Raw genomic sequence first — 13198 nt, 5'->3', positions numbered from 1 at the left:
TACGGATAGTCACCTGAGTCTGATGATAACGACGACACCATAGGGACGGTTCGTGTACTCGAAGGGCATGGAGCCCTCCGAGCTACTTGATGACAACACCCGCCTTGTGGGCTACATTCAAGAACTGCCTTACCAAGAAGGCAGGCCCCTCGCCCCTCTCACCAAGGAGATGGGCGACGCTAAACTAGTCGACTACTTCTCCAGCTCGAAAGAGTACTCGCCAGAGTGCCAAGTCCGTATGGCTTCGATCCGCAACCATGATGATGATGATGAGCCTGGCAACCAGTACGACAACGAACTACTCGCCGAGGTCTTTGCCGATGAAAACATGGCGAACGTCCCACAAGACAAGGACGAGGAACGTAGAAGGGTGTGCAGGGCAAGAAATTCCAAGCCTGCTAAACGCAGATGGAACGTGGAAGCCCATGCACGATGACCTCCCGCCTACAACCTCAACAACGCCTACGCTGTTGCCGACGACCATGAGTACACTACTCCAATCGGGAACATCACTGAAGTTGCGATCCTACTACAGCGACTACCCCAGAATCCAGAGACCAAAAGGGCAATTCAGCTCGCTCAACATGCCATAATTCAGCTTGACCGGCGCAACCCCATGCCCTCGGTGCATTGTAGCTGTTGGTATTTCTTAACGTTCACAGAATAATTCGCATGCGCACGGAGATACCGCTATAGCACTTCACTAGTGAGTATTCAAGGGTATCATATTTCCATGAGGAACGGAGGTACTAGCCTTCTAACTAGTTCAATCAAGGACAAACAATAGTAAAGTAGGTGAGGATAGAGAGGATTCCTATGGCTTAAGAGCTCCGATAAGAGTGGTTCAACCTCTACTTGCTTACTTCGGGCACCGGCTTATACCTGGTCCGCCAAGCGTATCCAGCTATTAGCTCTACACCCAACCTAAATGTGGGGGACTACAAGGGATGGATAGGGCTGTCACCATCTGCCTCCTACCTCGACAGACTGTGGGGAAGGGTAGCAAACAAAGGTAACTTCAAGCCTAGACACCACGTCTACGCTACTACTTCTAGCCCTAGTCAGACTCCATCTTAAGACTCAAGTCCTTAAGCTAGAAGCAACCACTCAAGAGCAGACAATGATCCCGCAAGCAAGTAAAGAGTAAACTAACATAATCAAGAGACTCACCACCGTAGGAGATCACGAACACTTACTTAGAAAGGAAGCATCCGTCGAGGTACAAGGCTAGGGAAGAGTACCGACAGGTAGGCAGTTCCACCAAACTACCCCTCACTCTCTCCCTATTTTCTAAGAACTGCAAAGTTAGGGCTTCGCCTTGGAGTGGAGCTCTTCTTCTTCTCTTGTGGTGTGTTGCATGGTGGGCTCTGCTCCTCCTTATATAGCCCTCCAAGGACGGATCCGAGGGGGAACATTCGGGGTGGTACCATCTAGAACTAGCGTAAGGAAAGTGGTGGGAGACTCCGGGAGAAATATTGGCCTGATTGGGCTTAGTGGGGGGTCGGCCGACCTAGGGGTTTGGCCAACCCCTTTCTAGAGGCCCTTAGGCCCCATCTTCGATGGGTGTGTCGTTGTTTTACCGCCACGCCCACTGAGGGATACCCCCGAGGTGGTGAGTTTTTAGGTACGGTGTTGCCGAGATCAGGAACTGAAGGTTTCAAGGAACACAGAATTTAGACAGGTTCGGGCCGCCAAGAGTGTAATACCCTACATCCTGCATGTAGTTTGTATTGCCTTAGGTGTTGATCGGGGTGATCTTGATGATCCTGTTTGGAGGGGGTCCCTGCCCACCCTTATATACTTGCACGTAGTACCAGTTATGAACTAGTAAACGGAGTAGTACTGGAAGTATGGGAGCGAGGCCCATGCAGTAAACTACACGTAGTGCTAGTCATGAACTAGTAAATGGAGGTGTTACTGGCAGTATGGGAGTGAGGCCCCTTCAGTAAACTTGCACGTAGTACCAGTCGTGAACCAGTAAATGTAGTACTGCATGTATGGGAGCGAGGCCCCTTCAGTAAACTTGCACGTAGTACCAGTCATGAACTAGTAAATGGTGTGTTATTGGAAGTATGGGAGCAAGGCCCCTTTAGTAAACGTGCACGTAGTACCAATCGTGAACTAGTAATGGAGTAGTACTGGAAATATTGATCTCCAGTCACCTACCGAAGATGATTCCTTGGGTGAACCCTGAGAATTCGCATGTTGCCATGCGAAAATGTCACGGATGGCCCGAAGGAAGTGACGACGAGGTCCTTCACATGGGGTTGATCAGTTCCTTGGGCGGGCCAAGACTGGTCGTATGTTGCCATACGAAGATGTCTCGGTTCGCTAAGGATGAAAACGGCGTAGATAATCAATATTCCAGGAGTTTGGAACCTCTTGGCCATCAGGGTACTGTAAGCGATACGACCCTGGTCTTGTAACCTTGTGCACGATGAAGGGTCCATCCCATCGCGAATTAAGCTTGTGCAGCCCAGTTTCATCCTGGATGCAGCGAAGGACCATATCTCCAATGTTGAAAGATCATCGTTGAACGTTCCAGTTGTGGTAACGACAGACACCTTGTAAGTAGTGGGCCAACTGGAGCAAAACATTGCATCGGACTTCTTCTACCAAGTCAAGTTCGAGATGTCTTGCGTCATCAGCCTCACCTTCTTTGTACATCTCCAGTCGAGGAGATTGCCACATGACATCAGCCGGTAATATAGCTTCGGATCCATAAATAAGAAAGAAAGGTGACGATCCTGTGGCTTTGCTTGGTTGTGTGTGAAGCCCCCAGACTACTGACGAGATCTCATTGATCCACTTGCCACCCTTTTTGCTATTCTCGTCGTAGAATCTTTTCTTCAAGCCATCAAGGATCAAGCCGTTGGCACGCTCAATCTGGCTATTGGCTCGCGAGTGAGCCACTGAAACATACTTGACCTCAATGGCACTGCGTTAATAGAAATCCCAAAACTGATGCGAGTGGAAATTGGATCCTAGATCATGATGATGGTGTTGGGGAAGCCAAATCGGTGCAAGATGTCATAGATGAAGCTAACCACTCAATCTGAAAAGAGCTTTGTGATTGGCTTATACTCGATCCACTTCGTGAACTTGTCAATAGCTACCAACACGTGAGTAAAACCTCCTGGCGCAGTTGTCAAGGGCCCTATCATGTTCAGGCCCCAGCATGCAAATGGCCATGAAGGCGGGATGGTACTAAGGTTGTGGGCCGGGATGTGAGGCTGCTTGCTAAAGAACTGGCAGTTTGTGCACCGGTGAACGAGTGCTTCGGCGTCTGCCAAAGCAGTCGGCCAATAGAACCCGGATCTGAAAACTTTTTCGACTAGTGTGTGAGAAGCGGCGTGGTTTCCGCACATGCCTTCGTGAATCTCCTGGAGTATCTCTTTGCCTTTGTCTGTGCGAACACACTTGATGAGTATGCCTGATGCTGATCCACGCTTGTATAAGCTATCCTAGACTAGAATGTACCCTTTGCTGCGCCTTAGGATGAGTGCGGCCTCGGTGCTTTTTGGGTCGATGCCAAGGTATAGTTTGTGCTCCTTTATGAAGTCGAGAAAGGTCACCCGCCAGTCGATCTCGATCATCAAGACTTCTCAATCGGGCTCTATTGGATCCTGAGCGATGGTGCTTGAATCTGGTGTCTTGATGGATGGGTGACGCAACCCGTGGATGAAAACTCCTGGTGGGACGTTAGCTCCATCAGAACCCAGTTTCGAAAGCACATCCGCTCCCACATTGTTGTCGCGAATCACATGATGAATTTCTAGGCTCGAGAACTTGTTCTCAAGCTTGCGTATTTCCATGACGTACACGTCCATGGTATACTTGTTGGTGTCCCACTCTTTGTTGACTTGATGGACCACCAGCAAGGACTCGCCATAGACAAGGAGTCGCTTGATGCCTAGAGAGACTGCCAGGTGTAGCCCATGTAGTAGTGCCTCGTACTTAGCTTCGTTGTTCGAGACCTCAAATAGTATTTGGAATACATATTTCAGTTTTTCTCCTTTTGGATAGATGAAGAGTACCCCACGCCATCGCCTCCGAGCTTGAGTGAGCCATTGAAGTACATCACCTAATGCTCTGGCAGGTTGGCTTGGGCTTCCACTTGGTTTTCTCGCCATTCTGCCATAAAGTCGACTAGTGCCTACAACTTGATGGCTGCATGGGTCTTGAAGTCGAGAGTAAGGGCCCCCAGTTCCACTGCCCACTTGGAGAATGCGCCCAGTGGCATCCCGATTGTGGAGGATATCAGACAATGGGAAATCAGTGACCACCATGATGTTGTATGCATTGAAGTAGTGGCGAAGCTTCCTGGAGGTGATGAGTAGAGCATAGAGTAGTTTCTAAATTATCGGGTAATGAACCTTGGATTCAGAAAGGAGTTCGCTGACAAAGTAGACGAGCCGCTGCACACCAAAGGCATGGCCTTCCTCCTGGCTTTCCACCATGATTACCATGCTGACGATGTGAGTAGTCACGACGATGTAGAGTAACAGGTTCTTGCCTGGTTGTGGAGCTATTAACATGGGAGGCGACTGCAAATGACACTTGAGATCTTCCAACACCTGCTTCATCTCCTCAGTCCACTGGAACTTGTCATGTCATTTGAGCAATTTGAAGAAGCGTAATCCCCATTCTTCGAGTCGTGAGATAAAACTGTTCACGGCCGCCATACAGCCTGTGAGCTTCTAGACATCCTTGATTGTCCGTGGGGCGTCTATGTCTGTAATGGCGGTGATCTTTTCCAAGTTGGCTTCAATTCCTCAGTGACTAACGATGACCCGAGTAGTTTCCCTTGTGGTACACCGAAGACACACTTGGTTGGGTTGAGCTTCCACCGAAACTTGCGTAAGCTGTTGAAGGTTTCCTCGAGATCAGGGATGAACTCATCGTGAACTCTGGTCTTGATGACCACATCATCCACGTAGGCTTCAACATTGCGATGTAGCTGGTTAGCGAGGTATAATTGGGTAGCCCACTGATAGGTGGCTCCTGCGTTCTTCAACCTGAAGGACATAGTTGTGTACGCATATGCTCCAAAAGGGGTGATGGACGCTATCTTGATCTGGTCTTCTTCCTTTAAGGACCGGTTCATAGAGCGACAACCAGGGATAACCACGCAACCACAAGACTGGAATGGGACGGTCTCAGCTTACTAATTAGGTCATTTTTGGTTTGGGAGTAACTTACCTGCGGGGCAAGAGGGGTGGTAAGTTTCAATGGTCCCTGCTCCTCCGGCTTGGTCTGTGCTGTGTGCTTGTACCCCCGTGAGGTGGGCCCCATCGTCACCGATCCAGAAACCTTAGCGGTTACACCTTACTAATGTGGTCCTTTGTAACGGTCTCGTAGTGCGCTTGCTAGTCATCTCACCTAAGGATGTGTGATGAACAACTAGCGTAGCTCACGGTCATGAGCAGCCCAGATCCTCCGTCTGATTAGTGGGATTTATCTTTGGTGGTTTGGATTGGATTTTAGTAGACTCATGAGTAATTTTAATTAATTATTCAGTAACCTGGGTTATGGTAATTCATCCACTGGTAGTAAATAGCTTTAATAAAATTTGCCTAGATTAAAAGCTAACGCAGTTGAGTCAGCTAACCGTAGAGTCTCATAGTTTGTGTTATACTTGTTGAGTACAAGTTGTGTACTCACACTTGCCTTCTCTACTCTTTTGTCCTCTTTGGGATATCTTCGACTGCTGCTCAGTACCAGGCGACGTGGAGGACTACATCAGCGGACTCGACGACTTCTAGGCGTTTGTCTCCCAGCCGACATCCCTATGGCGCCTTGTTCTTCATGTATTCATTTTACGTTTCTGCACTTCTTGAACCGATTCTTGATTCGGTTGTAATAAAGAATTCATTTACAATTTATACACTTTTTTTTCATGATATGTGTTGTGATATCTTGATAACTCTGTTGTATATCTGCGTGACTTGATCCTGACGCATATATGATTGCTTGGTTTATGTCCATGTAAATCGGGTGTGACAGAATTGGTATCAGAGCCATGTCGACTGTAGGACGAAGCCTAGATAGAAATGGTCGAGTCTAAGGACTTCTTTTCTCTTGCCTTGCTTGCACAAAACTCAAAAGTTCGTTTCTGCTTCTATTCCTTGAGTCATAAACTTCGATTTGCTAGCTCTCTCTCTCTTGTCCTTTCCGAGAATTAGTCTGATCTCTTCCGTAGATGTTGGCCTATAATTTTATGTCTATCCTCATAAGCCTAGGATGCCTTTGCAAAAATACGCTAGAGTGTCTGTTTGTTTTAGTCGAGTGGTGTGATAAACTCGGCTAAGGTGTGAATATTGAGTGTTTGTGATTATGCAAAATGTTTGATTTGGATTTTCTGTTGATTGCCTAGTTTAGAAGTTAAACTTGCTCATGCAAATCGACTTTAACGCAAACTTGAATTAAGTAATAAAACTGAGATAGATCGTTGGGGGTAAAACCGTACACTCTTTTCTCTCTATATTATCTGGTCAGAGTTTTCTTCCCGGAATTGTACAATACCGGTCACTTATAAATTTTATTTCTGCTGCAAACAGATGGTGAACACCAGGAGCACCGGCTCCGGTTCTGGCCAGCAGAGGCAGAACAACCAGAGTACCGGCCAGCCGATGCGGATGCCTCCACCTCTGACTCCGGAGCAGTTCTTCCAGCTCCAGATGCAGATGATGGCCACCCTGAACAACACTGTTCAGACGCTGCAGCAGATCCACACTCAGCCGCCGCCTCCACCACCGCAGAAGCCCCGCGACAGGCGTGCTTGAGGGGTCACCCGCCGACGTTCTCCCATGTGGCTAATCCACTCTAGGCAGACGACTGGCTTCGTTCGATGGAACGTCAGTTGGATGTCACTCAGTGCGACGACCGGGAGCGAGTACTATACGCGGCAGGGCAGCTGCGAGGCTCAGCTCTCGATTGGTGGGAGTCCTACCCAGCTCGGGACCGCGACGCCCTCACTTGGGTCTAGTTCCGGGAGCGCTTCAGGAACCACCACATCCCCGCTGGAGTGATGAAGATGAAGCACAAGGAGTTTCTTGTGCTTAAGCAGGGAGCTATGACGGTGACAGAGTATCGTGACCGTTTCCTCCAGCTCGCTCGCTACGCCCCCGCTGAGGTCGCCAATGATTGCGATAAGCAGGAGCGCTTCAGGGAGGGACTGGACGATCATATTGAGTACGCGCTCCTGAACCTCCGCTTCGACAACTTCAACCATCTGGTTGACTCCACCCTCAACACCGAGCGCAAGCGCCGGGAGATTGAGGACAAGAAGAGGAAGATGACTACTGCTGCATCTGGCAGCAAACACTCGGCCTCGGTACCAGCACCCGCAGCAACAGCAGCAGAGGCCACTTCAGCCGTACCAGCTGCAACAGCAGCAGTACCCGCCTCGTCTCCACCACCAGCAGCAGCAGCAGGCGGGATAGGGCCAGAGGCTTCCAACACCTCCGGCACGCTCAGCTCCACCGGCTCCACCCGCTCCGCGGCAGGGAGTGCCTACTCCTCCTGCCGGATAGCAGGCTCCAGCAGTCCCATGGGTGTGCTATCACTATGGCTAGCCGGGACACTACACCAATGCTTGTCCCCGAAAGGCGCAATCTGGACCGCAGGGGCGTCCAGCTCAGCCCAAGGCGCCATCACAGGGCAGGGTGAACCACGTGACGGCCGAGTCGGCGGCCGAGGATCCCAACGTGGTTATTGGTATGTTCATGGTTAATACCCACCCTGCTACAGTGCTTTTCGATACTAGTGCTACGCATTCCTTCATTACTCAGTCTTTTATCAAGCATCATGGTATTCATACTAGCACATGAAAGAGGTGCATATTAGTATCTTCACCAGGAGGGCAGTTGAGGTCTCATATCTTCTGCCCTAGAGTCAGTGTTGTCATAAGGGGGGTAGAATTCAGTGCAAATCTGATGGTGCTAGACACCAAGGGTATTGATGTGATTTTGGGAATGGAGACCCTTGCTAGATGGAGTGTCAAGATTGATTATGCTCAGAGGATGGTCCACTTGTTAGCACCAGATGGACAGGAAGTCACAGTCAGTGCTTCGGAGCCCTCTGGATTTCTTTGTCAGATGGAGGCTAGACCCACGGATGGTATTCGCGTGGTGTCTGAATTCCCGGATGTTTTTCCGGATGATTTGCCAGGTATGCCGCCTGATTGCGACATTGAGTTTTCTATTGATCTCTTGCCTGGCACAGCTCCTATTGCTAAACGGCCCTATCGTATGGCACTCGTTGAGCATGAGGAAGTTAAGAAGACCATCGACGAGTTGCTAGCCAAGGGCTATATCTGCCGCAGCTTCTCTCCTTGGGCTTTTCCTGTATTGCGTCGATTATCGGGATCTGAATGCAGTCACCATCAAGAACAAGCATCCATTGCCCCGCATAGAGGATCTTTTTGATCAGCTTCAGGGTGCTTGTATATTCTCGAAGATTGATCTGTGTTTGGGTTATTACCAGCTGAAGATTCGTCCCGAGGATATCCCGAAGACGGCATTCACCTGCAAGTATGGGCTATACGAGTATACGGTCATGTCCTTCGGCTTGACCAATGCTCCGGCTTTCTTCATGCATCTGAACAAGGTTTTCATGGATTATCTGGACACCTTTGTGGTGATATTCATTGATGATATCCTGGTATATTCCAAGTCAGAGGCAGAGCATGAGAAGCATCTGAAGCTCGTGTTGCAGATGTTGAGAAAGCACAAGCTGTATGCCAAGCTCAGCAAGTGCGAATTCTGGATTGACGAGGTTCCATTCCTCGGTCATGTCATTTCCAAGGGAGGTATTGCGGTGGACCCCAGCAAGGTGAAGGATGTGCTTGACTGGGAGGTGCCGCATACTATGAAGGAAGTTTGTTCCTTTCTGGGCTTAGCAGGATATTATCGGAGGTTCATTGAGAATTTCTCCAAGATTGCGAAGCCTTTGACTTCCTTGCAAGAGAAGGGTGTGGATTTCTCCTGGATTGATGAGCGTCAGATGGCCTTCGATGAGCTGAAGAAGAGGTTAACTACGGCGCCAGTCCTTACTCTGCCAGACCAGAGCAAGAGGTTCACAGTGTATTGTGATGCTTTGAAGGATGGTCTCGATTGTGTTCTGATGCAGGAATGCAGAGTTATAGCTTATGCTTCGCGGTAGTTGCGCCGGCACGAGCTGAATTATCCCACCCACGATCTGGAGTTAGCCGCAGTTATGCATGCTCTGAAGATATGGAGGCATTACTTGTTTGGGTAGAGGTGTGACATTTACACCGATCACAAGAGTCTCAAGTACATATTCACGCAGAGTGAGTTGAACATGCGGCAGAGAAGATGGCTAGAGTTAGTCAAGGATTATGACTTGGAGATTCACTATCATCCGGGCAAGGCCAATGTTGTAGCAGATGCTCTGAGCAGGAAGAGTCATGTCAACATGGCCGTGGCTTTTCAGATGCCTCAGAAGTTATGCGAGGATTTTGAGCAGTTGAGTCTGGGTTTCTTGCATCACACCTCGAGTGCATCATTCAAGGCAGAACCCACTCTAGAGGCAGAGATCAGGCAGCATCAGAAAGAAGATAAGAAGCTGCAGGAGATCCGTGAACTGCTCAAGGTTGGCAAAGCACCTCATTTCAGAGAGGATGATCAGGGTACCTTGTGGTACAAGGGCCGGATATGTGTGCCAGATGTAAAGGATCTCAGAAAGCTGATTTTGAGTGAGGCTCATTGTGACATTCAGGTATTTAGAATTATAAACCCTAGATTTGAGTGTTAAAGTGTGTATGTTGCTATTGTGTATGTATGCTCAAATTTAAGTATAAAGGAAAAAGGGTATTTATGTAATTTTGAAAAATGTGGGCCCTTTAGTGTTAATTGGGTAAGGAGGGGAGGTAGAATCAAAACTTAGGAAGAATGTGACACTGGGTGTCAAATTGGTATCACCATAGGAAAGACATTGTAATAGATGTATTAAATTCTATGAAAGTTGGGTGTTTATGTGAATATAAGGACCTAGATGTGATTAATGCAAAAGTATGTGCCCATTTATGCAAAATAAGTAAAGTATAAAAGTCACTTTCAAAGTTTAGCTAGGATCAAAATGTAAGAGTGCAAGTCATCATGACATTGCATGAAAACTTGCAATTATGTCCAAAACTACATGAAATCTACCTCAGTAAAGACAAAATTTACTTAAATACAACTTTTGTTCAAACTTAAAATTAAAGTTGTGTACTTTGGGTTTCTGAACTTGAACCTTCAAGCAATGTTGTAGGGTTTGAAAAACTCTCCAACTTCTATTTTGGGCATTTCCTCATTAGGGTTTTATATCAATGGCACCCCTCTGCTCTCCTGCTCCTCACTGCCGCCAGTGCAGAGCACCTCCCCACCGCCGCTGTGCAGGCTGCTGCCGCACCACCTCCTGCTGCCACCCTCCCCACGCGTCACTTGGACGTCGGCCGCCACCCTAGCCCTCCCCTGCTGTCCTGTTTCGCGCGCACCACGACCTCCCGAGCCTCCGCCGGCCGCCACATCGTCGCCGCCGTGTTCCTCGCCCGTGTCTACTTCTTTTCCCTCCCTCTTCTGCCCAGCAGTACCAGCAGACGATACTTGACCCATTTCCACCTCCTTTCCTTTGCCGTGTGCACCCTAAGCCTGAACACCGCCGCCGCCTTCCCTTCCTCCGTTCCAGTGAACTACTGGCCGCCATGGGTAGCCGCCATCGACCACCCATTGCCCCCATCAACCCCCTAGAAAGCTTCTCCAGCACTTGCTCATGCTCACCACAACTTAAACACCATCGGATTCCGGCCGGAGCACCACTGCCGACGACCGCCGCCCGCCGCCGCCCCCTGCTCGCCGTGGAGTACCCTTCCCCAACCCTTCTCGACTCCAATTGGCCCCACACCGAGCTTCCCCACACCGCCCTAAAGCTTCCCGACCCCTTCCTCGCTGCTCACGACCACCGGAGCACCGCCGCCGCCATTCTCCTCTGCCGCCGGCAGCCTGCTCCCGTCGCGCCGCCGCTACAGGCCGTCCCACCCCGATCCCGAGCGTCTACAGGTGCACACAGACTTGGTGATGCTCCCACGCCCTCCACCCTCGCCGCCGGCGATCGCCATCTCCGGATTTGGCCGGTCAAACCCGCGCCTCCCTCTCTGACCCCGGCCAAGGGCCTCGGGTTGAAAGATACAAAAGCTCAGGGGGCTGTCTGTAAAGCCAGTAACTCAAGGGAATAGTGTCATTAAGGACTCCTTTGTAATTTTGTTGCAAACTTTGAAATTCCATAGCAATTCAGTGAAAAATCAGAAAGATACAAAATAAAATTTGTTGGATTCCTTGTTTTAAGATCTACAACTTTCCCTACGGGTTGATCTTCAATTTCCAAATAGTTTTTGCTCTAATTTAAATGTTAGTTTAAGTGGTTGCAAACTATGAAAATGCTTAGTAAATAGTAGAAAAATGGTAAAAATGTAAAACCAATTGAGTTAGTTTTGCTTTAACATGTAGTATTTATGAAAAATAATTAACCTACTGTTTATATAATATTTTTATAGTGTATGGGTTTAATCATGGGTAATGCTTGTTTAATCTTGTGTATTTAATATCTACAAGTCTAGATGTTTAAAAATTATGAAAATATTTTGAGGTGTTGGACTTGAATAGTGTAACTTGTGCACAAAAATCTAGAACAAAATCTTGTCTGTATATACAGTTATAAATAATATTTAATATGTTAGTGCTATTGTTATTTATCCTTGTGGCCTAATTTCTGTAAACATAAAATCTTGATAAATTTACAATGGCTTAGACATAGCTTAATCTATAAGTATTAAAAATTTCAACCCCAGTGCTATGGTAGTTTATTATGTAACAATAAAACATGTTGTCTAATGTTGCTAACTAGGTTAGTTTATACCCGATAAATGACTGCCCAGTAAGAGTAAATGATATGTGTGATGAGTGAACTGTGTTTTTATTGGATTGCAACTTTATTGTGAAGTAAAATGAAAGTGTATGCATCTCTTAAACTACATCTTTGCATATCATATAGACTCAACTACTCTCGCCGACGGAGACTACGAACTGATCCCGGAATCAGGAGTAGAAATTTCTAAAGACCCCGGGAACGTCGTCAAAAATCTAACTGAAGCTCCAAACCAATGTTCGGAAAACCTTGACACTCCTGCCCACAACCCCACTCATGAAGGCAAGCCCCGGACATAAACTATTACTTTATTTACACTGCAATCTACCTTTATATGTATCTACTTATGCATTAAGTTCTTAAAAGTTGTCTGAAAACCCTAGTTGCATATTCCTAGGAACCGATGTACTGAATACTAGAACCTAAGTCCGAATAGCTGCTATGCTAATAGGACCGCTAGAAGTCGGGTGATTTCCTGTCACTCGCGCGATATAGGAATTGCTATGTTTACATTCCTGTAATCACTATAAGATGACGGACGGGATTTATGTGAAGTATCATGATTGAGATGATACCCCGTCTGTGTTGATAAATTTGGCTAAGGTCGCAGTGTGTGGTAGCGGTGGTTAAGCATTTGAAAGTACTAGCCACATGCCGTGAAATATAGTAAGCGGTAAGCCTAGTAACCAATCGGTCTAAGGAGTGGACATACATCCCACCACTCGTATTTGGTTTTTTCTTTTACTCGCTTCGATGTGTGGGAATACGTGTTGCAGGGCAACTAGGAATACGGTCGTGTAGTCGCACTACAGACGTACGTCCTGCACATTGGATGTGCGTATGGTCCTGCAGTCGCTTGTGGTGGATCTGATCCACGAGTCAGAATGAAAGGCAAACGGTTGCTTTGGAACAATCTCTGAATGTTCCAAGCGTGTGTGTTAGGTTTACCCTTGCAAGGCTGAAATTCGATTCAGTAATCGTTTGTTTCTCACGGAGATTGAGACTGCTTGATCCCTTTGCCACATAGAGTAACAAGATCAACCTTATGGTTATCAAAGATGATGTTTGGCTAAAGATTTTACCATGCTTGAATAGTTATAGGTTCTTCTCTAGAATGGATAGTCACATAGAACTTGAAAGCTAAAATTTGAAATTAAGGATCTACTCTTTGTTGCTTTTCAGCTGAAAACTTTACTCATAGCCATTAAAGCCTTCATAAGTCTAGTTACATGGCTAAGTATACCATGAAACTGGTAAGCCTTGCTGAGTA

This window comes from Panicum hallii, chromosome 4 (genome assembly GCF_002211085.1).
Source record: "Panicum hallii strain FIL2 chromosome 4, PHallii_v3.1, whole genome shotgun sequence".
NCBI lineage: Eukaryota > Viridiplantae > Streptophyta > Magnoliopsida > Poales > Poaceae > Panicum > Panicum hallii.
This window is presented reverse-complemented; position numbering follows the sequence as displayed.